Here is a 22,088-nt window from a genome sequence, read left to right on the forward strand (position 1 = left end):
GATCAGGTAAATCATTTCCTCTTGAGTATTGCATGTATTAGTAGCTTGAAATTATGTAAAATGGGATAATAAGAAAATAATTCATATGCATCATATAATATGTTGACTTGATTCTGATTCATAGTGTCATTAAAAGACAGAGTAGAACTGCTCCAGGAGGTGTCCAAGGTTGTAATCATGCCTAAGACAGGCTGACACATCTTTATCGCAGGGATCACTTCAGAGGTCTGATCCACCAACCTTTCAGCAACGTAACCACTGTGTCATCAAGACAGCCTCTATATATAATTTGGATACATGAAGTATGTATACATGCACAGTTTCCTCATCAAGAGTTCAGAAATGTCCTTTAGTTACTGCTTTAACTTGTTAGTACATTCGTTTTCAGAAAACAGCATGACCCAGAGCACATGCCCTTTGTTTATGGAACAAGAAGCAAGGACTACAGGCTTTCTGAGTTGCTCAGGTGGCTCAGTTCAGTCTTCTATGCTGGATGACTGCTGATGGGAGCACACGTCCGCACAGTCACCGTGCTCCTTCTTCAAAACACAAGTCCCATTGCTTCAGAGTTATTCAGTGTCAGGATTAAAAATAAATAGTCATAATATATCCATCCTTATTTATACTTATTTGGAATTAATAATATATATTTAGTGTACCAAATGTCATATATTATTGATATATTTGCATGTGTGGTCATTTAATGTTGATGTTTTATTCAAGATTCTTTGGTTACAAAGAAAAGAAGTCACTATAATTTATTCTAAGACAGAAATAGCATCTCAAAAGTCTTGTGCAGGATAAAAGTAGTTTTAAAGTGTTAGTATTATTGTTGATTTTTGTCTCATGAAACAATATGCTATATTCTAAATTTTGGTATTCACGAATGAGGAACTTATTAGAAACAAGACTTTCTCCCATCCAGATGCTGCGTTCCTCTTCACGTAGTCCACTTTGGGGATTATCTGTTCAACGCACAGATGCAGTCAGTGTGGTGGAAAGAAAAACACCGAGTCCCAATTTTACTGATTTTAAACCACTTAATAATCTCTTGTTCTATGCAGCAATTGCTTGTTTCCCACGTACAAAGCCCTGATAAGCATAATTAAGTGTTCCAGATTCCACATTCTTCTAGATACTTCTTATTCCAAGTCATAATTAGTTATGGTCCGCACAGTTTATTTCCTTTGTGTAACCAAGAAAACATCATCATTCTGGTTTTCTCGAATTTCAGCTGATCCATTTGACATCATCAATGATAGTCCTTAGGTTATATCTTCTTGTGAATCTATATTGAGTGTCTGTCAGCTTCCTGTAATGTTCTACTGCAAACAATTTTTAATTATCTTCAGAAAATATCATTTATATGTGATTATTTGATATTAATTTTATTGCTCAAAATTTCATAAAACATAATTTCTGTCCATTCATTTCTCTTTGGCATGGGTACAAATATAAATACTTTCCAATCAGTTGACGGGGTAATTGTCTTCCAAATTTCATGGTATTAATGAACGTTTCAAGCATTTGAAAATACAAATACATAAATAAAACTAGTTACTATTTAATCATCACGTTTGAGACAAATTCAAATAACAAAAGATGTTTAATGTTATTTTTAATGAGGAATCAATGCATTTGAATTGTGATGCTGGAGAAGAATATTGAAAGTACCATATCACAGACAACTAAAGGATAAACAAATCTATCTTGGAAGAAGTAAGGCCAGAATGCTCCTTCTACACAAAGATGACAACACTTCATCTTACATACTTGTGACATGTTGTCATGAGAGTCCAGACTCTGGAGATGGGCATCCTGCTTGGTAAACTAGGGCGGCAGTGAACAAGAGGAAGGCCCTCAATAAGATGTATTGGCACAGAGAGCTCACAATGGGCTCAAGCTGAGGAACAATTGTGGGGATAGCTTAGAGTGGGGCGGTGTTGGCTTCTGTTGTGCATGGGGTTGTTATGGGTTAGAACTGGCTGAATGGCACTTAACAACAATAGCAATGCTATTTAGTGGAAACAATAAAATAGGGATAAACATTTTTTGATAATGTGACGTCTAATAGTAATTTAAGGAGTCCTGGTGACGTGTTAAGTGTTGGGCTACTAGCTGCGAAGCTTTTTACTTAATCTTCAGCTACTGTAAGGAAGAAAGACAAGGATGTGGAACCCCATAAAGATTTATAGTCTTGCCAACTCTTTGAAGCAGTTCTCCTTCCTATACAATCACCATGAGTATCCACTGAGTAGATGTCAGGGTGTATATGTTTGGGGATTTAGTAGGAAAGTGTACTCATTACATATTACAGTTCTTGCAGTGCCTATGATGGTTTTTATAAAATATGGCATATAAATATTATCTGAGTAATTTATTCAAAATCAGACTTTGTAAATCGTTTTTGGTTGTAGGACACAAACTTACTAAGTATAAATCCTTCAGGTGGATACGTTCCATTCCATTAAAGATAATAGCATTAAGATCATCTCTGCTCCCATACCCAGATTATGTGAGCACCTGAATGGCAGGCACGCACATTTTAAAACTTAGATAACAGTGCAGGGGTTACATAGAGTAAATGCTGAATAAATATTTGTTGAAATAATGAATGGATAAAAGGTGTGTGTTTTCCCTCTGAGGACCACGTCAGGGTATCACTGGTAGCTGGTAGAACATTCTTTCAGTCCCTCTGGCAGTGCTGTTCTGTTACACCAAGAGAAACTCCCCGTGACATAGGTAGCAACCTCCTTGGAAAGCTGAAGAAGCTATTGTTGACCTTGCTTACTTCCTCTCGGCAGGCTTCACAGGTCATATTTGACAAAAGACAGTAACACCAAGATCTTTTAAGAACCGATTCCAAGTGGTGTTCGCAGCACCAACAGGGCTGTCCAAGGCAGTCTTCTCCCAAAGGTGGGAAATGGAGCTCCTGGGGGGAAAGAACACGTGGAAGAAGTTTGAAGGAGGAAGTGGAAATGAATAGGGCAAGACTATGAGTTGAGCCTGTGTTTTCAGCAATTGACTATAAATGCTGCTAATTAATAGACAAATTGGATATTAAACTCACTAGGATCTAGTAGAATTGACTCATAGCATCCATGTAGGACGTGGTAGAACTGCCCCTATAGGTTTCTGGGACTGTCAGTCTTTATTGGAGTAGAAAGCCTTGTCTTTCTCCCATGAATGGCTGACCTTGAGGTTAGCAGCCCACCATGAATGGTTAGTGGGCTGCTACCATTGTGGTCCACAGTTCAAAACCACCACTGCTCCTAGGGATAAAGATAAAGCTTTCTATTCCCATAAAGGCTTACAGTCTCAGAAACCCGGGAGACAGTTCTACCCTGTCCTATATGGTCGCACAGTCACTAAGTCAAAATTGGCTCATCCGTGATATTTTGTTTTTGTTTTAAGTATTGTATATTCTATAACTTTCAAGTGGATATGTGACTAATAATAGAAGCCAGTGTGGAATGGAAACATCCAGAATATTTTCGGTATCTGTGTTCTGCTGGTCTTTCTAGAGAAATAAAACCAGTGATGCTTGTGTTTGTGTATATGGAGATATATATACATACACATACACACACAACATACAAATCGGGTCCAATTCAATTCCATGGATCAGATGGTAGCTGTAGGCCCCTCCAGGCTTATGAAGCAAGAAGGTAACTGGGAAGCGCATTCTCTCTCTCTCACACACATATACAATTATATATATAATTGTCGAGTTTTAAATTCATCTCTGTTGTAGCAGACGGCCCTGTAGTTTAAAATTCAACTCTGTTGTGGCAAGGAGCAGGACTTTTCTTCCCATCAGTAACCTTTTGTAACCTGAAGAAAAGGAAAATGTATTGACTGACACCAAGTTGAATTTCTTTAAATTCCATTTTCTGTATCCAACGGGCTCTGGGATTTGAGACTATCAAATTAGTGTCAATTTGAGGCATTTCTGAGAGAAGGAAGAAAAAAATCGGAGATTACCTGAATTCATCTTACATGTGGCCAATTGCTAACATCCAAATCACAGTGGCTGTCAGTCACAGAGAAGGACATTCTGTTTCAATGCCTGGGTATCTCTTTAATTATAGAAATGAATAATCCAGTTCCCCTAGCTCCATTCTTAACAGCTGGAGCCCCTGAAATGAAAGATTTGAACTTGAAGGATCAACACAAACAGAATTTGCAGCAATTTCTATTACGAGTTTCTTCTGCTATTGTCTGAACACAATATTTCCTAACTGACAGAGGAAATGAATGAGGTCTGGAAGCACTTTTTCTAAGCTTCAGTGGCATTTAACGACATTCCCTTCACCTTCTCAGGCTTTGTGGCTGTGAATAGCATCAGAAATTGATGATCTTTTCTTTAAAGGTGCCTATCATTTTTCTAAAACTTCCCAAAGTATAAAAAAAGGGGATGGTTTGAGGTTTTGAGATATTAAAGAAATAGTATATATTGCTTTCAAAGTCATTTTGAATAAAATATTTTTGGCTTATTTTTTAATTTTTATTATGATTACTCCTACAACTGATGATAATAAGTTTAGAGGGATAGTTACATGGAATATATAAATTTTAGGGAATTTATTTTTACCCTTTGTATACGTTACCATCTCCCTGGATTGTGTAAAGTATCTAACACAGTTTTAGGTAATTGTTAAGTGCTTGATTAATGTTAGCAATGATTACTGTTATTGTCATGGTGAATTTTCTAGGAATGTAGCCTTGCTCAATATTAACTTATTGAGCCCCAAGTATGTATATCATTATAAAGAATACCAAGTTCAATCTTGCTCAAGTACTAACACCACTTAAGGAAACTTAAGGGTAATCAAAGAAATAAGTACAATCTAAAGCAGAAATTAGTACTTAGATAGACAAAACTCAAGTCCTTTCAATATTAGGACACAAGAGAATTAGATGCATTCAGGAAAGATATGGGAATCATGAAGACATGTATGTTAGTCTTTGGAGGATGGATAATTATTCAGACATGTAAACAAGTCAGGAATAGATAGCTTGTTATGTTAATGGGAAGTGAGAGACAAAAACATGTATTTGTGTAAGGACAGAATGAATAGTGAGGTAGAGCATGTATTGTGGAGAGTAGAGAGCTTTAAATATTTGTGATGACACTTAAAAAGTCTAATTGGATTCTATAATCGCTATAGACAGTGAAATAATGTAAATATATTTTAAGATGAATAATTTAATTTTTGTATTCATTATTGAGGATTGTCATTTTTTTTCATCCTCAACTATTGCCACTTTTTACTAAGGTTTGTGTGTGTTTATATCCTCTCTGCACTGATGGAGAACGTTAAAGAAATATGTAAGAAAAAACTGTAAATACTAGTACAAAAATGATGTCTTTAAAACCCTATACTTCAAGAATAAATATGAATTTATAAAAATAAGTATAAAAAGGTAACTAATAATAAATACAGTCTCGAGTCCATTCCGACTGATAGGGACCCTACGGACAAAACGATGACGCCCCGCCAGAAGCTGGGGCTTCTCTACAATTGTTCTTACATTTGGAACAGTGTTGTACTCATTGTGCCAATCCATCTTGTTGAGGGCTCTCCTGTTTTCTTGCAGCCCCTCTACTTTGCCAAGCATGATATCCTTCTACAGAAACTCATCTCTAATGAAAACATGTCCAAAGTATATGAGACAAAGGCTTACAATCCCCTCCTCTAAGGATTACTCTGGATGTACTTCTACCAAGACAGATTGGTCTGTTCTTTTGGAAGTGTCTGGTACTTTTTAATATTCTTCATCAGTACCATAATTCAAATGCATCTATTTTTTTTGTTCATCCTTATTCAACTTACACATGCACATGAGGCCATTAAAAACACCATAGCTTGGTTCAGATCCACCTTACTCCTCAAAGTAGCATCCTTGAATTTCAGCATTTTTAAGAGATATTGTACAGCAGATTCTTCCAAGGCAATACATAATTTGATCATTTGACTCCACTTTCATGAGCACTGATTGAAAAACCAAGTAAGAAAAATCCTGGACAACGTTGGTATTTTTCTCCTGTTACATGATGTGAAAGTGAAGATTTGGTCTTCTTTACACTGAGGTGTAACTCATACTGAAGGTTGCGATCCTTAATCTTGTGAAGATTTGGAGGCTATTGTATGAAATCATAAAGAAACTGAATCATTTAATAGAGTAAGGGAAATCCTTTTTTATCTACCGCAGAACTGAACTTCCATCCATGTCTTATTAAATTATCTACACAATTTTGTTGTTAGGTGTTACCCAGTCGATACTGACACACGACACCTTTCAGTACAACAGAAGAAAACACTGTTGGACCTTTACCATTCTCATAGTGATTATCTTGTTGTCTCCACTGAGTTAATCCATCTACTCAAGACTCTTCCTCATTTTTGTTGACCCTTTACTTCGCTACACATGGCATCCTTCTCCACGAACTTGTTGTTCAGAAAAATGCCCAAAGTACTTGAAGTGAAGTATCACCATCCTTCCTTCTAAGATGTATTTTGAACGTACGTGATAGACATTTTGTTAATTTGGCTCCTTTCGGCCTAGTAATTCCACAAGATGTGATTTACCACAATGTAATCAACTACATAATATTATGTTCTGTGGGAAGCCAATCAGTTATTAGAATTTTAGGGTGGAGTGCAACCTCTTTATTAGGCTATAGGTCTAACGTAATTAAAAAGAAGTTTCCTCAGATGTGTGTCCTACTTCCCAAATACAGTATGGAAAAAAAAAAGTTGCTTGAATTTTTCTGCCTATGGATCCTGAATCTGGCTAGTGATCTCTAGTTCTTTGACCTTGAATGAGTGACTTGCCATATTGCCTAACTGATCCTGAGAACCATGGATTCATTGGTTTATTCTGTCATAAGCTTTACCTGCTGAACTTGATTCATCAGCCCCTGAGACCACATGACTCAGAGAAAATCCAGCTTAATATTTCATCCACAAACTTGAAACTGGTCTAGACTTGCCAACTTCCATAACTCTGAAGTATTTTTTTGATTTAAATTAATCTGTCTCTCTCTCTCTGTAAACACCACTCATTGTTTTTGCTTACCTAGAGAATCTCATATAACACAGGGCACTTGTTCCAAGACAGATTTGTTCATTCTTCTAGCAACCTACTGTGTGTTCCATTATCTATATAATATCCTATCAAAATGAATATCCTTATTTCAAATGTGGACAAATGCATTTAAGCAGTGGAAGGGATATTGATTTGAAAGATTACAGACCACTTTACTTAACACTCTTTCATACTGGTAAAATACAGGATATTCTAACTCCAATCAATAGTGTTATTCCATAATAACGACTTGGATGCTTCCATTAGCAAAGCTTTTTCATCCTAAGAAAGTCATAATTCCTGAAGAACCAAGGCCTTTTTGTCCTGAAATGATGCATGGACCCACTCCAGACACTTACTGCTGCTGATCGAGCCAGGTAAAATTCAAGTCACATCTATAAAGTCTATTAAATTAACCAAAAAGAATGGGGAATGCTTCTTTAACTATTAACCATTTTATTTATAGCAACATATTTCTACCTATCTTAAAAAACAGCAATTAAACAAAAATGAGATCATGTAAATAAACTGCCCTCAAATAAAAAACTTTGACAACTGAGACAAACATGAAAGAAATACATCACAAACAATATTTCACTGGTGCTTAGCAAATTTCTCTATTAATTTTAGTAATCTTAGGACTCAATACAAAACCCTAAAAATGTGGATTTGTTAGTTTTAAGTAATGGAATTTTGTATTTATGTTTCTGCACCAAATATAGATTATATTCCATTACATGATCACATGCTAATATGTAAAGTTTGATAATTTGGGAGAAAAGCCAAGAATTGTCAATGTAGGTAAAGAATGTGATCTAAATTCTGAAAAATTAAAAAGTTTAGACTGATAAGAAGGCTATTTTGATCTGGTTATTCTGTTCCTTGAGATATATATCTTTTTCAAATTATAAATCTATTCTAAATGAATTTCACTAAAGCAGTTGGAATAAAGTAAAATTTTCCAACCATATAGTGCACAAAAAACAACAGCAAACAAGAAACAAATTACATATTAATAAGCACAGCCTATGCTTTATTTGATGTTATTTTATGTATTTTGGAGTTAACACGGTAAAAATTTCTAAGCAAACTTTAGAACTTTGCTAGCAAGTTTAATTACGTGAAAGTAAATTACAGCACAGAAATTATTACCCGTCCATATATCTGTCTAAATTATACTACCATCCACTGCTTAGCTTATTATCGTTTAGAAAACTGGTCAAAATTCTCAAAAAAGGAGAAAAAATAAAGCTCTGAATTTTCCCCATATTATAAACCTGAGAAGAAATATTACTTTGTAAAATTTCTGTTAAGCATTGAGCTGAGGAAAAAATGTCAACGACTCAGTTAAAATACAAAATAAGCCAGCAGATCAGTTTCAATAATATTACAGGATATTTTATACCCTTTGTAGTATACAGAAAAGAAGACAGCAAATGATGATCTGAAAATTTCACTAAATTCTTCATACTCTAATTAATGACTCACAATAGCATCACAGTCTGAAATTGTAACTTGAAAAATTAGCTTTTCTTATTCCGTTTTTCTGATGTCTGTTAAAATCACAACATAAATTGCAAAAGAGTGACAAAGGAATAGTTCTGATAGTATTGGTATCATTTGTGGCATAGGGATTTTTATTAGAAAATAAAAATGATGTGAGGATTATGAGTAAAACCAATACAATCAACATTGTGTCATAGGCTAACCTGAGTACAAAATAAATGGGGGAGCCCAAGGATCAGCTCATGGGAGATAGGGGACTCTTGTTGAGTGTTTTCATGTGTCAGATGGTGTAAACATTTCAAATGGCGTCAGAGACTCAGTAAATCATGATGTGAGATCTAGACTGGGAATGTCTTATTTTGGAATGGATACTACTTCTTTGGTCTCAAATCATTAACATATGATTTCTTCAACACTGTGCTTATCAAACAAAATAGATTATGTCCTAACTTGGACCAAAAATACAAAACAATACTTTTCCAGTGTGTATTATTCTCAAATGTCAAAGCTTCAAAGCAGCAGATATTTAAATAATGTTGAAATAAAAATCCTTATTCAAATCTGAAATCTCCTTGAACTCACCGAATGGTGTAGGATTAGAGTCCCAGCTCTATCGGACCTTATAGAGGTGATGTACACACTCAGAGCTTCAATCTTCTCTTCTGTCAAAGGAAGGGTAAAAGTAGTATCAAAATATGTTTAATGAGGAAAGGTACACAGAATCTAATATAGAATAACTATTAAAAATGATGATTTTACTATTATTGTCAAAACACATGAGTATATTTTCAGAAGAACTGCTCAGTCTGGGCAATCAAAATTTTATGACATAGATTGTTAAAATCGCACTTCACTCTCAAGGCTAACCATTGGTAGAACACCTAATCGACAGTGAAATTCAGTGGGGAAACAGGACGTGGCAGGTCACCCACACCTCTGGAACACATTGATGTTAAGCATAGATTCAAAAGTCTTTGAAGGGGGAATTGTGATTCTCAAAACTCTTATTTCTTAAGACCAGTAGCTAATTAAGTTGAGTCCATCTGGCATTTACTACATTAGCGTTTACTTTAGCCTTGAGAATACCGCCATTTCATTAGAAAGATGAAGACTTAGTAAATTGTATGGTGTGTGAGAAAAGTACAATTTGCAATGAGAATGTATCCCCAAAAGTCAAATTATCAATTGTATGTGTTTTGCTGTGTGAAGTAATACTGTTGTTGGTAGTTACCATCAAGTTTGTTCTGATCCATAGCAACTCTACGTACCCTCTCACCATTGCAATTCATTGACATAAACAACATTGATTTTTAGATCCCGAACTAGTTTGCTGGTGACAAACCTAATTATTGTGTCTTTAATATATATTTTAAGCCATCTTCTAAGTATTTTTTCTTGGAAATAAAGAGTGCCTTAAAGGAAGCCAGTGCATATTAATGTCAACTAAATTTTTATAATAAACCAAAAAGTTGCACCGAGATTTTTTATCCTTTGTATTCATGTTGTCATACATTTTATAAGGATACAGTTTTATTATTTAAAATTAAACTGCTATAGTTTAAATCAGAGAGTAGAAGCAAAGAGTTACCAACAAAAATATGCTTCTAGTGTGTTTTCTGTTTACATGTGCTATGACCCTTCCCAGTGATTTTTAATTATGTCATGTGTCATTTCAGTCTGAAAGATTCCCTTTAATATGTTTGTAGAATAAGTTGACTAGCTACACGTTTACTATTTTTTGTTTTGTTTTTAATGTTTCTTTTATTTAAATATTTTCCTTTTTAAAAAAATATATATATATATATATACAAATTCTTTAGAGGCAAGGATGGCGGGACTTTGTCTCACATACCTTGTGCATGTTGTCTGAGGAGACCAGTCTCTAGAGAAGGACATCATGTTTAGTCAAGTAGAGGGGCAGCAAAAAAGGAGGAAGGCCCTCAAGGAGCTGGATGGACACAGTGGCTGCAGCAGTGGGATTAAACATAAGAACAATTAATTGTGAGGATAATGCAAGCACTAAGCTATTCAATGGTAACTAATAATAATAACAGCAAAGGATACACAGCCAGAAAAAGGACTTCAATAATTGCTACATGTACAATTCAGTAACATCAGTTATATTCTTCAAGCTGTGCTACCATTCTTGCTGTATACCACCACTCATTAAAAGATTATTAAAAGAAAAGATTATTATCACTGCCCCTTAAACACCCCATCCAACGTTTTAATTTGTTGTTGTCAACTTGTCTCACAGAGATATTTTTCTTAAAGGACTTAATATTCAAAGCATATTACTTTAGTAAATAAGTAAAATTATTGTTTGGTATTACTAAGACTCAGGGACAATTTAAAATGTAGGATTTAAAGATAATCTTAGAGCACTAATTTCAGGTTTAGCAACAGTGATGATGGAAAGTATGAAATCTGTGAAAATGTTAAATTCAGGTCTACTTTTCCCCCCTTTTGACCAAGATACTTGCATATATCCTTTGATCTTAAAGCAGCTGGACAAAAATGGTAGCTGAAAGCCATCTAATGTTATTGTAAAGGAAACAGTTGTTCATGGTAACAAGACTCACATACAATATTCTCCTATAATTCTTGACTCTCCTTTCTCCTCTATTGCTCTAGGTAAATGGAGATCAATTGTTTTACTATGGTTGCCTTTCTTAGATCCCTTCTTAGGTGCAGGAGCACATTTGGAAGGCTGAGGCATCTTTATTGCCTAAAATTTTTGAAATAAGTAGAAAATGGCTAAACAGTTGGTGGATTTTGGTCTTCTTTACATTGAATTTTAATCCATATTGAAGGCTGAAATCCTTGATCTCCATCAGCATGTTTTTTTTTTTAAGTTCTCCTCACTTTCAGCAAGCCAGTTTATGTCATCCATATAATAATAAATCTTCCTATAATCCCGATGCTGGATTCTTTTTCATATAATCCAGTTTTCTGATGATTTTCTTAGCATACACATCGAATTAGCATGGTGATTTAAACCATGTAGTATTCCCTTGTTCTGTTTGCTCAACTGCCTCTTGATCCATGTTCAAGTTCTGAATGAGCACAATCAGTAGTTCTAGAATTCCCGTTCTTATAAACACAAACCATAATGTATCCAACCACTAACTGGGGATATGATTTGGATTAACCAATATGATTAAAAAAGCAAGGATTCTCACAGCAGCAGTGTCATGAGGATTTGATGGACTAGTTAAATCCAAGGCAAAGTGTTTAGCTCGAAAGTTCATGGTGATTGTTTGGTTCTTCATGGCAAGGACGCCCAAAGGGTTCATTTTGATATATATTCTCAAAGGATATAGAAGGATCCTCCGTGTTTATGATGAAGACTTTTTAAGAAGGTAACTGCATTAGTGAGAAAAACATTATGAAAGTGGATTCAGAATATATATATGTATTTGTGTATATACACATAAATACATTGATCACAACAATGCATCTGCTAATTCTTCAAGAATAGCAAAGGCTTATTTTAAAGAGAATTTCATGGAAACCCTCACGCCATCCACCCTACAGCCTTGATATTTCCCCATCATACTTGTTTTTGTTCCCCACTCTCCATAAGTACACAATGTGAGTTTCTTGACGATGCCCAAATTGTTGTTTTGATGACATATAAATCAAAACTGTGCATAATTCTTTAGGCAAGAGTTAAATAGATGGAAATGTTACCATTAGAAGTGGAAATACACAGATGAAGTGTTTGTCAAAAGCAAGAGCTTCATATTTTGATATTTTAGTTTAATACGGGCTTCTGCTTTTGTAGCAATAATTTTTGACTGGTGCAATGTTGCCCAGTTGGTTTCAACTCATAGCAACCCATGCACAACAGAATGAAAAAAGCTGGTCCTGTCTCATCCTCACAATTACTGTGATCTGTGAGTCCATTGTTGGAGTTCTGTGTCAAATCATTTTGTTCAGCTCTGCCTCATTTCTGCTGGACCTTTATTTTACCAAGCAAGATCGCTTTTCACAGGGATTGGTCTCCCCTGACCACATGCCCAAAGCATGTGATAGCAAGTTGCCATCCCTGCTTCTACGGAGAATTCTGGTTGTGGTTCATTAAAGACATGTTTGTTCTTTACAGACAAAATTCTTCTGTAGTTAGCAAACTCCAAACCCCCCTACCATTGGCTCAATGCCTCTCCCCAGCAACTTGAAAGGGCAGGGGAGAACTACTGTTGCAAGTTTCTGAGATTGCAACTTTTTTTTTTTTTGCATTTTGTCGAATCATATATTTCATTATTTTTATTTTTAATAATCATTTTATTAGGGGCTCATACAACTCATCACCATCCGTACATACATCATTTGTGTCCAACACATTAGTACATATGTTGACTTCATCATTCTCACAACACCTGCTTTCCTCTTCAGCCCTTGGTGTCAGCTCCTCATTTTTTCCCCTCCCTCCCTACTCCCCCCTCCCCCTGAACCCTTGATAATTTGTAAATTATTATCATTTTATCATAACTTAGCCCATCTGACATCTCCCTCACCCACAGCTTTTTAAAGGAGTAGAAAGCTCCATCTTTCTCCCTTAGAGTGGCTGGTGGTTTCAAATGAATGACCCAGTAGATCACAGCACAATGTGTAACCATTGATATATTAAATTCCTCTACCTAAAACCATAATTCAAATGCATTCATTCTTCTCTGCTGTTTCTTATTTATTTTCCAGCTTTCATGTGCACATGAAGAGCTTGAAAATACCATCGCTTTGGTCAGGATATTGAAATACCATGGCTTGAAGTGACATTTTCCTCTTTGACCAGAAAAACTGTCCAGTGAAAAACTAAGTGATTTTTTTATTGCTGCTTCCATGAACATTGATTGTGAATCCCAGTAAAATAAATTTCTTGAAAATTTCAAACTTTTCTCCATTTATCATGATGTCTTTTGATCCAGTTTTGAAGATTGTTGTTTTCTTTATATTGTTTTTTAATGATACTGAAGGTTATGATTTTTTATCTTCATCAGTAAATGTTTCAAGTCATCTTGACTTTTAGCAAGCAATGTTGTGTTGTCTGCATGTTGCAATTAATTATTGAGCTTTACTATCATCTTGATGTGTTCTCCATGATGTCCAGCTTCTTTGATCATGTGCTTAGCATACGGTTTTTATAAGTAAGATGAGAGATTACAACCATAACACATATCTTTCTTAATTTTAAACTATACAGTAAAAAGTAAAAAAAAAAAAGAAAAAACAAACTATGTAGTATCCATTCATTCTGCTCGAAGGACTCTTGTTCTATGTACATGTTCTGCATTTGCACAGTTAAATTTACAAGAGCCCCCATTCTTTGTAATGTTATCCTTAGTTTGCTTTGATTTACACTGTCAAATAATTTTGCATAGTCAGTAAAACTTTTGGCTAAGTTTTAGCTTCTTTAAGACATGATATCCTTCAGCCCAAGTCCATGTCTAAATCTGGCTTGAACTTCTGGTAGTTCCCTGTCAATGGACTGCTGCAACCATTTTTGAATTATCTTCGTTAAAATACTAGTTGCCTTCTATTTTTTAAGCTCCTTTTTGTTTAAACCCAAGTGTCTGGTTTTTTTTTATTTCTTCTGGTATTCACTTTATCTATTTTTCATTTCCTGATTTCAGAAGACTTTTTACTTTGTATGGTATTTTTATTTCATCCCACAACACATTTGGTCTTAGATCATTAGTGTTCAATTTGATCTTGAGATGGTCTCTAAATATAAATTGTATATAGTCAAAGTCATATTTTTGCTCTTGTGAACGAATTTTAATTTTCTCCAGCTTAAACCTGACCTTGCATATAAATAGTTGATAGTCTGTTTCAATGTTAGCCTCTCTTTTGGTTGATCATATTGAGTTTTTCTATCTTCTCTCACCACACAGGTAGTTAATTTTATTCCTATTTATTCCATCTAATGAAGACGACATATACATTTATCTTGTGGGAAAATACCGATTTGAAATGAAGAGACCCTTGGTTTTGCAAAAGTTTATCATGTAATCTCCAGTTACATTTCTAACAGCAAGGCCAATTTTTCAAACTGTTCATCATTCCTCTTTATTTCCAGTGTTTGCAATAACATCCTGTTAATGAGGGTTTTCTTATGAGTTTGGAAGATAAATAAAGTCCTTTAAAGTTACCTTTTTCCAAGGAGCTTCCAGAAAGATAAAAACAGTTATAATTATCTGGGATTTAAATTTTTTAAAAATACCGAAGTCATTCTAGTACTTCCTCTAGTAGTTGCTGGTGTTCTGGTTTTCAAGGGGTCTCTGGCTATGATTGAGTTGTCATAAACAAACAAATAAATATGCAAACAAACAAATAAAGGCAAACTCAATACCACTGAGTTAATTCTTAATGCCATGGCAGAGTAGAACTACCCCTTTGGGTTTTGAGCCCTTTACTCTTCATGGGAACAGAAAGCCTAATCTTTCTGATGTAGTGTGACTGATTGGTATTGCTGTTGACCTTGCCATTAGCAGCTGCATTTGTAATTCACCAGTGTCCTTTAGTCATGAACTTGTTAGGTGCTGTTAAGTTGGTTATAACTCCTGAGGACCATTATTGCAGCCACTGTGTTATTCCATCTCCTCGACGGTCTTATTATTTTATTACTGATTCTCCACCTTACCAAGTGTGTTGTCTTTTTCCAGGGACTGATCTTTTGATAATATGTCCAAAGTACGTCAGTGGACATCTGTCCAGCCTTGCTTCTGAGGAGTATTCAGATTATACTTCTTCCAGGACAGCTTTTTTCTTATCCCAGTCCAAGGTCTTTATAATTCACCAATATCATCATTAAAATGCATCCATGATTTCTAACTGAAACCAAACTGATTTTTATCAAGAACTTCTACCGATAGAAACTCTGTATTATAAGGTAGACTTGCCCCTGTAGGATTCCGAGGCTCTGATTTTTACAGGAGTAGACAGCCTTGTCTTTCTTCCTTGGAGCAGCTGACGGTTCTGTGTGGCTGACCGTGGTGTTAGCAGCCCACATGTAACCACTACACCATCAATGCTCCTGTCCATCTAAGAAATGGGGGATGTAAATAAGCAAATTAAAATGTTATCATGCTCACTGCTGTTCCCATTCTAAGATAGTTGGAAATTTGATATTGACCATATCTGACAGTATTTTAATTGTTTTAAAGCAGGATCTGATTTTTAACTCCATCATTTCAAAAGTTCTTTAATCTCCATGACTACTCTGAGAAAGAAAATGAAGAATTAGTATTCTATCATTTGAGAAATAACAGAATTGTAGGATCTTGGTTTATCCTAAGCCAAGATCTATTTATTTCTATCAGAATTTTCCTATTACTTTTTCCCCCTTGTACTTTCATCCAGGTTTTAAAATATCTCACAAAGAAGCCTCTTGCTGCTATAGGTTTACTTTTCACCTTAATATGTCTTTAACAGGAACTTATTTAGAATTACCAGAATGTTAGTTGCAATTATACACAGTAAAGTATTCACTAATAGGGAATTTCATACCCAGATATCCATTACCCAGATCCCCACCTTCAGGATTTTGTTTCATCCTCATTTATATTAACAGTTGAAATCAAATTATAAATAAATAATATTTTTCATTATTATGACTAATGAAAAGAAAAAACATATAGGTTTCACAATTGGATAGGTGCTTGCAATAAATAAAACAGCCCCTCATAATATGATGCATTTCCTTATCAGTGAGCTTATATTTTCTGATCACTAGAGCATAATTTAGTAGGCTAAATTTATATAGTTCATTTTATGGAAAACAGTTATTTTAAGTTCTGTTTACTGGATGCACCAATATGCTGAGAGATACGATAGCATGTCCAGGATTGAATTTATCACTGACTGTTTAACTAACTTATTGATATCATGGCATGCAAAGATATAAAATACAAACCTGCCCTTTAAAAAAATCTATGTAGCAAATAATAAAGTGATTAAAATTTGCTCACATTTTCCCTATTTCCATTTATCTTTGACATTGGAAACCAAGCGGATTTATGTCTGAAGCTGAGTGTTACCCCTTACTAGTAGAAGGACCTAACTACTGATCACTTGGTGAGTTTTGTGTGCCATGTCCGTATCTGTAGAAGGCCTCCGCACATGAGGGTGAAGAGGTTGAATTGAACTGTCACCTTGATAACTAGGGATGACACTTTCTTTCCCCCTTTAAGTATTTATGTGTATACAGATGTTTAGACTGTTAGCCTAAGAGTGGTACTTCATACCCATGGTACAAACATTCAGCAATCTGTTTCTGTGAAGATTAATAACTTCGGAAACTTTAGAGATCAATTATATTCTGTAATAGAAGATCACTATGATTCAAAATTAACTTGAGGGCAATGGATTTGTGTTGTATGCGGGTGTGCATGTGTATCTACAAGGGTAAGTCAGAAAACACTGGCACTAGGGTTCAGTCCACATGCTCAAATGTGTTCCAAACAAACCTGTGAAGCCTATCTTTGTGACCAGTCAAAATGTTCACTCAGTAATGACTTGTTTAAGTAATGTTTAGTCACCTTACAGAACCTTAGAAAAAAGTCAATCAAAAGAGTAAATGCTAAGAGGATCCAAATTAAGAGAAAAGAAGTCCACTCAGAGCCTATAGTGACTGCTTTTATTAATTTTCAAAGAGACCTTCTTGACTGATTTTCTTGAAGAACACAAGATTGTCACGGGAGATTATTCTGAAGAAAATTTAAGAGTATTGGAAACTGCGTTGGCGAGAGAAAATTCTGCACAAGGATTTGTTTCTTATCCTAACAAAGCTCCTCATCGTTCTTTCACAGGAAAATCTTACCCTATTCATCCGATGGCCTTGATCTTGCCCCACTCAAATTCTTTTATTCCCCAAATTCAAAGAACAGTAAAACAAAACTCAAATTACAACCTCTAGGTAGTCCAAACTGCCTCCTTTAGAGAAAAAAGTTTTATGCACATACATAATGTACATATCATATGATTAGATAGTTCAGTCACACCAAGGAAGGTTGTACAGTAATTACCACCATCAAGTTTAGAGTGTTTTATTCTTTCTTATACTCAATGCTGCTAGCTCCCTATTTCCCCTCAAACCCTCCTGTCAAAGCCCCAAGAACTCAGTACTGCAGTTACTGTCACTGTAGACTTATCTCTCCTGGATTACATGTATAGACAAACATACAGAAAATAAATAAGTAACCACCACCACCACTACCACGACAAAATCTTACAACAATAATTGAAACAGGAAAACTTCAATTGAAAAGATAGCAGAAAGCATAAAAACTGGAACAACTTTAAAATGGGTCAACAAGACGTTCAAATGATAAGGTTAAATTAAAGTTAAATGATGTTAAATTTTAATCAAACTATATCTGTAATAACACACTTTCCAATGCTCTCTATGTGATAGAAAGACTGTTCACGTCCCTGTTGTATGATCAAAGAGGATGCACTTGAGGCTTACTGTTTTTTGTTTAACTGAATCAACTTAAATGAGGTGAAAATTGAAGAATCTAACCTTCTTTGTGAAAGGGCTAGAGTGATGTAAACACTGCCAATAGAAGGAAGCGTATGAATCTAGATGGAGGTCAGGAACCAGTATCTTCACATATGATATTTTGGTATAATAAACATTTCTATGATTTGTACCAATACGTTATGATTTACCCACCTATATACTTATACATCTCCGCTACCAGCTGGCAGATTTTATATGGTGGTGACTGATATGCTGCTGTGATTGATGCTTTAAACAATGACAGCATTGTAACCCCTGGTAAATAGGTTTCAGCAGAACTTCTAGACTTAGATTAAAAAGCTGGCATCCTACTTCTGAAAATTAGCCAATGTAAACTTTATAGAAAACAATAGAACATTGCATGTTTATTTACTCAGGCTATGGTATCAGGAAATATCACTCACTGGGGGAGCACACTATGTTCGGTGAAGGAAAGGCCCGAAGAGTGTGAGGGAGACTTTAGTGAGACAGTGTCACAATACCTCAACACTCCTGTAGATAATAGAACCACAGGCAATTCTGTTGCACAGGAAATAGTCGTGAGTAGTTGTCAACTATATGCCATCTATCTACCCATCAATCTCTCCTTTGTATAGTATATAAATATATATATTTACATATGCAAAATATATATTTATAGCTTAACTAGGGTATATAAAATCTAGGAAATAAAATAATCAATTGCCTTTTTCATAAATCATACTTTGGTTGAAAGTGGAACTTGTATAAATTATATTTAAATAATTTATTATCATAATTAAAATTAAAGAGAACTGAATCTTAATACTCATTAAAGAGATTAGCTACTCACTTATCTGTTCATGTAGTTATTCAACAACAACACCTACCAAGGTTCAACTGAGGGACAGGGATTAAGAAAAGACGTGGATGCTGTCCTGCCGCAGCTACAGTCAAGTGGGACCAAATGAAAATTAATGACAAAAACAGAAAGGTAAAAACATGTAAAGTTCCACAGCAGCTCTATATTATGGTGAATACATGAGCAACTACATACAAGTGCTTTGAAAATAAATGCAAATGTTTCAGTGAGAGTTGTCAAGGAAGGTGTCCCTGAGAACGTGAAATTTGAGTCAGTTCCCGTAGGATTGGAATTAGGGGCCATACCACCACCAGGGAAACTGTCTGCAGAGGGAGAGGCCGGATAAAGTCTTAAGTTGGGACCGTTTTGACTTTTTCAGGAACCTGAAAGAACGTGAGAGGTCAAGAACATTGTGGAACAGTGGTGTGAAATCAGTACTGGGAAACAGTCAAATCATCCAAGCACAGTGGGAAAACAGTCTTGATCTGATTTATGCTTTAGAATGCTGATTCCAGTTGTTCTTGGATTGGAAAGTCCAAATATACAAACAGAGGGACAAACCTCAAATGCCATATACAGCCTCAAGATTATTATGATGAATGGAGAGAGAGTGTTGGGCCAATTTCCTGTCCTATGATGGCACAAAAGCTTGTGACCTAATATGAGCCCCACAAGGATCTTTGATCAACAGATGGTGGAGAGACCACCTTTCCTCTCCGAGCCTCCTGCTGGTCTCTGCACAGCAGCTGCTGCCCCTGGTGACGGCACGTGGGACTGCACAAAGGATGGGACCCAGCTAACACTGCCAGTTTGCCAGACTCAGGGGACCCTTCCCTGCATGTGAATGCTTTCCTAAACAAGCTATAGTTTTACGTTCAATATGTGGAACAGTCCAGGTGTGAAAATATGCATTGTGTGAACTTTTTAACTTATGGGAAAAAACTCCTTTTTTCTACTGTGAATATATATTTTGTAGATATTATTTAATTACTAAATATCACTTTTTCCCCATGCATTTTTGTTACATTCTGTTAGTTCCAGATTTCATGTATACATAGGCATTTGTAACTTCTTGATGCCTGTTGACTACCAAAAAATATATTGATTAAATCTTAGTAATCATCTTTTTATTCCCTATAGCATTCTTTAATTAATATACTACAGGGTTTCAAAATTAGTGTTTTGTTGTTATATTACACTTCCATGGGAACTAACATATTAGGAAGCAACTAGTGGAATAAATTTAGCCTTTCAGATGCAAGATATTGGTGTTTAAAGTAGTGTGCGTGGGATACAACTATGACATCAAAATTAGTGTAAGACTTTTGCCTTGTATGTATCATCACAAAGAATAACAATAGAAAATGACAGGAATGACAATAAAGAAAATAAATATGAAAAAATTATAAGCCTGTTAAAGGAAATGTTATTTTTTAATTATGCAAATTGAGACCATATAAAAGAGTTATTGTGGTTTTGTTATAGAGAAAATAAGTAGAGAATCTTCAAGCTTGCCAAAACCTACCCACTTAGTTAATGGTTGCCAAATATAGCCGAGGGTTTTTGCTGGAGATTTGACAGTTATAATTTTGCCAAGGTTGTTTGGGAACAATTGATGTTTTGATGTTCTTCCCATATGTTTTTAGAAGGCAGCCCTAGAACACATTGCATAAAATCCAATCTGGAATGGGCTCTTTATTAAATCCGATTTTAAAGTTTCATTTAATGACCATGAGTCAGAATCAATGCAATTACAGTGAATCAGTTAGTGACAATTAGCTTCTGTCGCATTGATGAACTGATAATTCCAGAGGGTGGAGTATGTTTAGGATCCTAGTGTAACATTTGCAGTTTAATCAAGAATCCACCTTTTTCTCTAACAACAAGTAAATCATTAAAGTAATATGCTTTGGGAGATCTTATTTTAAATAGTCTCCATTTCATGGTGTGCTCTAGATTTTGCTGTTATTTCACCATAAAATAGTCCAGAGGTAGTCTAGGTAACTCCAGAGGGAGTATGGCCTGAGCAGGATAAAAACCATCCACCTTCCTTCTCTCATGGTTGATGTTTTATGATTAGGGTGAAATTGTTGGTGTTAGAGTGAGTGATTACTCATATTCCTTTGTGCTGCATCTGTCTTTGCTTACGGAAGCTTTTATTGTTATTAATATTTAACATTGACTGAAGGCCAGCAATTTTCTAGGTGATGAATACAACATTGAACTAGTTCTGGTCTTTGTCCAACTGGATAATTTCCAATTATGCAACTGGGTAATAGAACTTTCTCTCTATAAATACAGGGATAAATGGGGTAAAGTGGAAGGAAAGCAGATAGATGTTAATATTCATGGGCTTATGACCAATTCTGGATAAATTCTTATTATACTTTTAAATTAAATATTTCCCAATTTATGTTCATCTTCTTAAATACTTACACATCAGCATTTATTTTGAATAGCTTAGAATAATGTCATATATATGATGTTGTCCAAGTTACCATAAGATTAATGACTTACTCATGTTTCATATATAAATTAAAAGCAAATAAATTGCTGCTTTATGAATGCATATATAGTCTCAGAATGTATATATATTGTTTATTAAAGTGAGCCTAATCAAGTGCACCAGAGCTTAGCAAAATTCAGGAGCAAAGGAAAACAAAGGAAACAGAGGTCAAGATTAAAAGAAGGCTATGCTGATTTTGTCTGCTTTCCAAATATTTTTCTGAGAGTCAGAGATTATTTTGCTGCTAAGATATAGGGATACATATTGGTTCATCTACTTGCCCTTTCTCTTTAAAAAAGGATTGATTTACATCCTGCCATTTTCCAATTTGCTCCTTTAATTGATATAGCCCTAGATGTGAATAATCAATTAATAGCTATGAGTGGGGTTTTAAGGGAAGTGGGTCTGCGGAAAGCATTAAACTAACAAACAGAATGGAACACATTTTATTTATTTATAATTATCCTGAAAGAAATAGTTGGTGTCATTACAATATTAGGTTTTATAGCATTAGCTTCCTAAAATGTTGCACTTTAAGATTTTTCTTGGCAAACATTTAGTATTTCTTAATATGTTACGTCTAAAACAATTTCCTTGTTTCTCTTATCTATTTTTAAATGCATTTTTCTAACTTATGAACA

This window comes from Echinops telfairi, unplaced genomic scaffold (genome assembly GCF_000313985.2).
Source record: "Echinops telfairi isolate 266 unplaced genomic scaffold, ASM31398v2 ScPeMD7_7469;HRSCAF=8507_0, whole genome shotgun sequence".
Classification (NCBI taxonomy): Eukaryota; Metazoa; Chordata; class Mammalia; order Afrosoricida; family Tenrecidae; genus Echinops; species Echinops telfairi.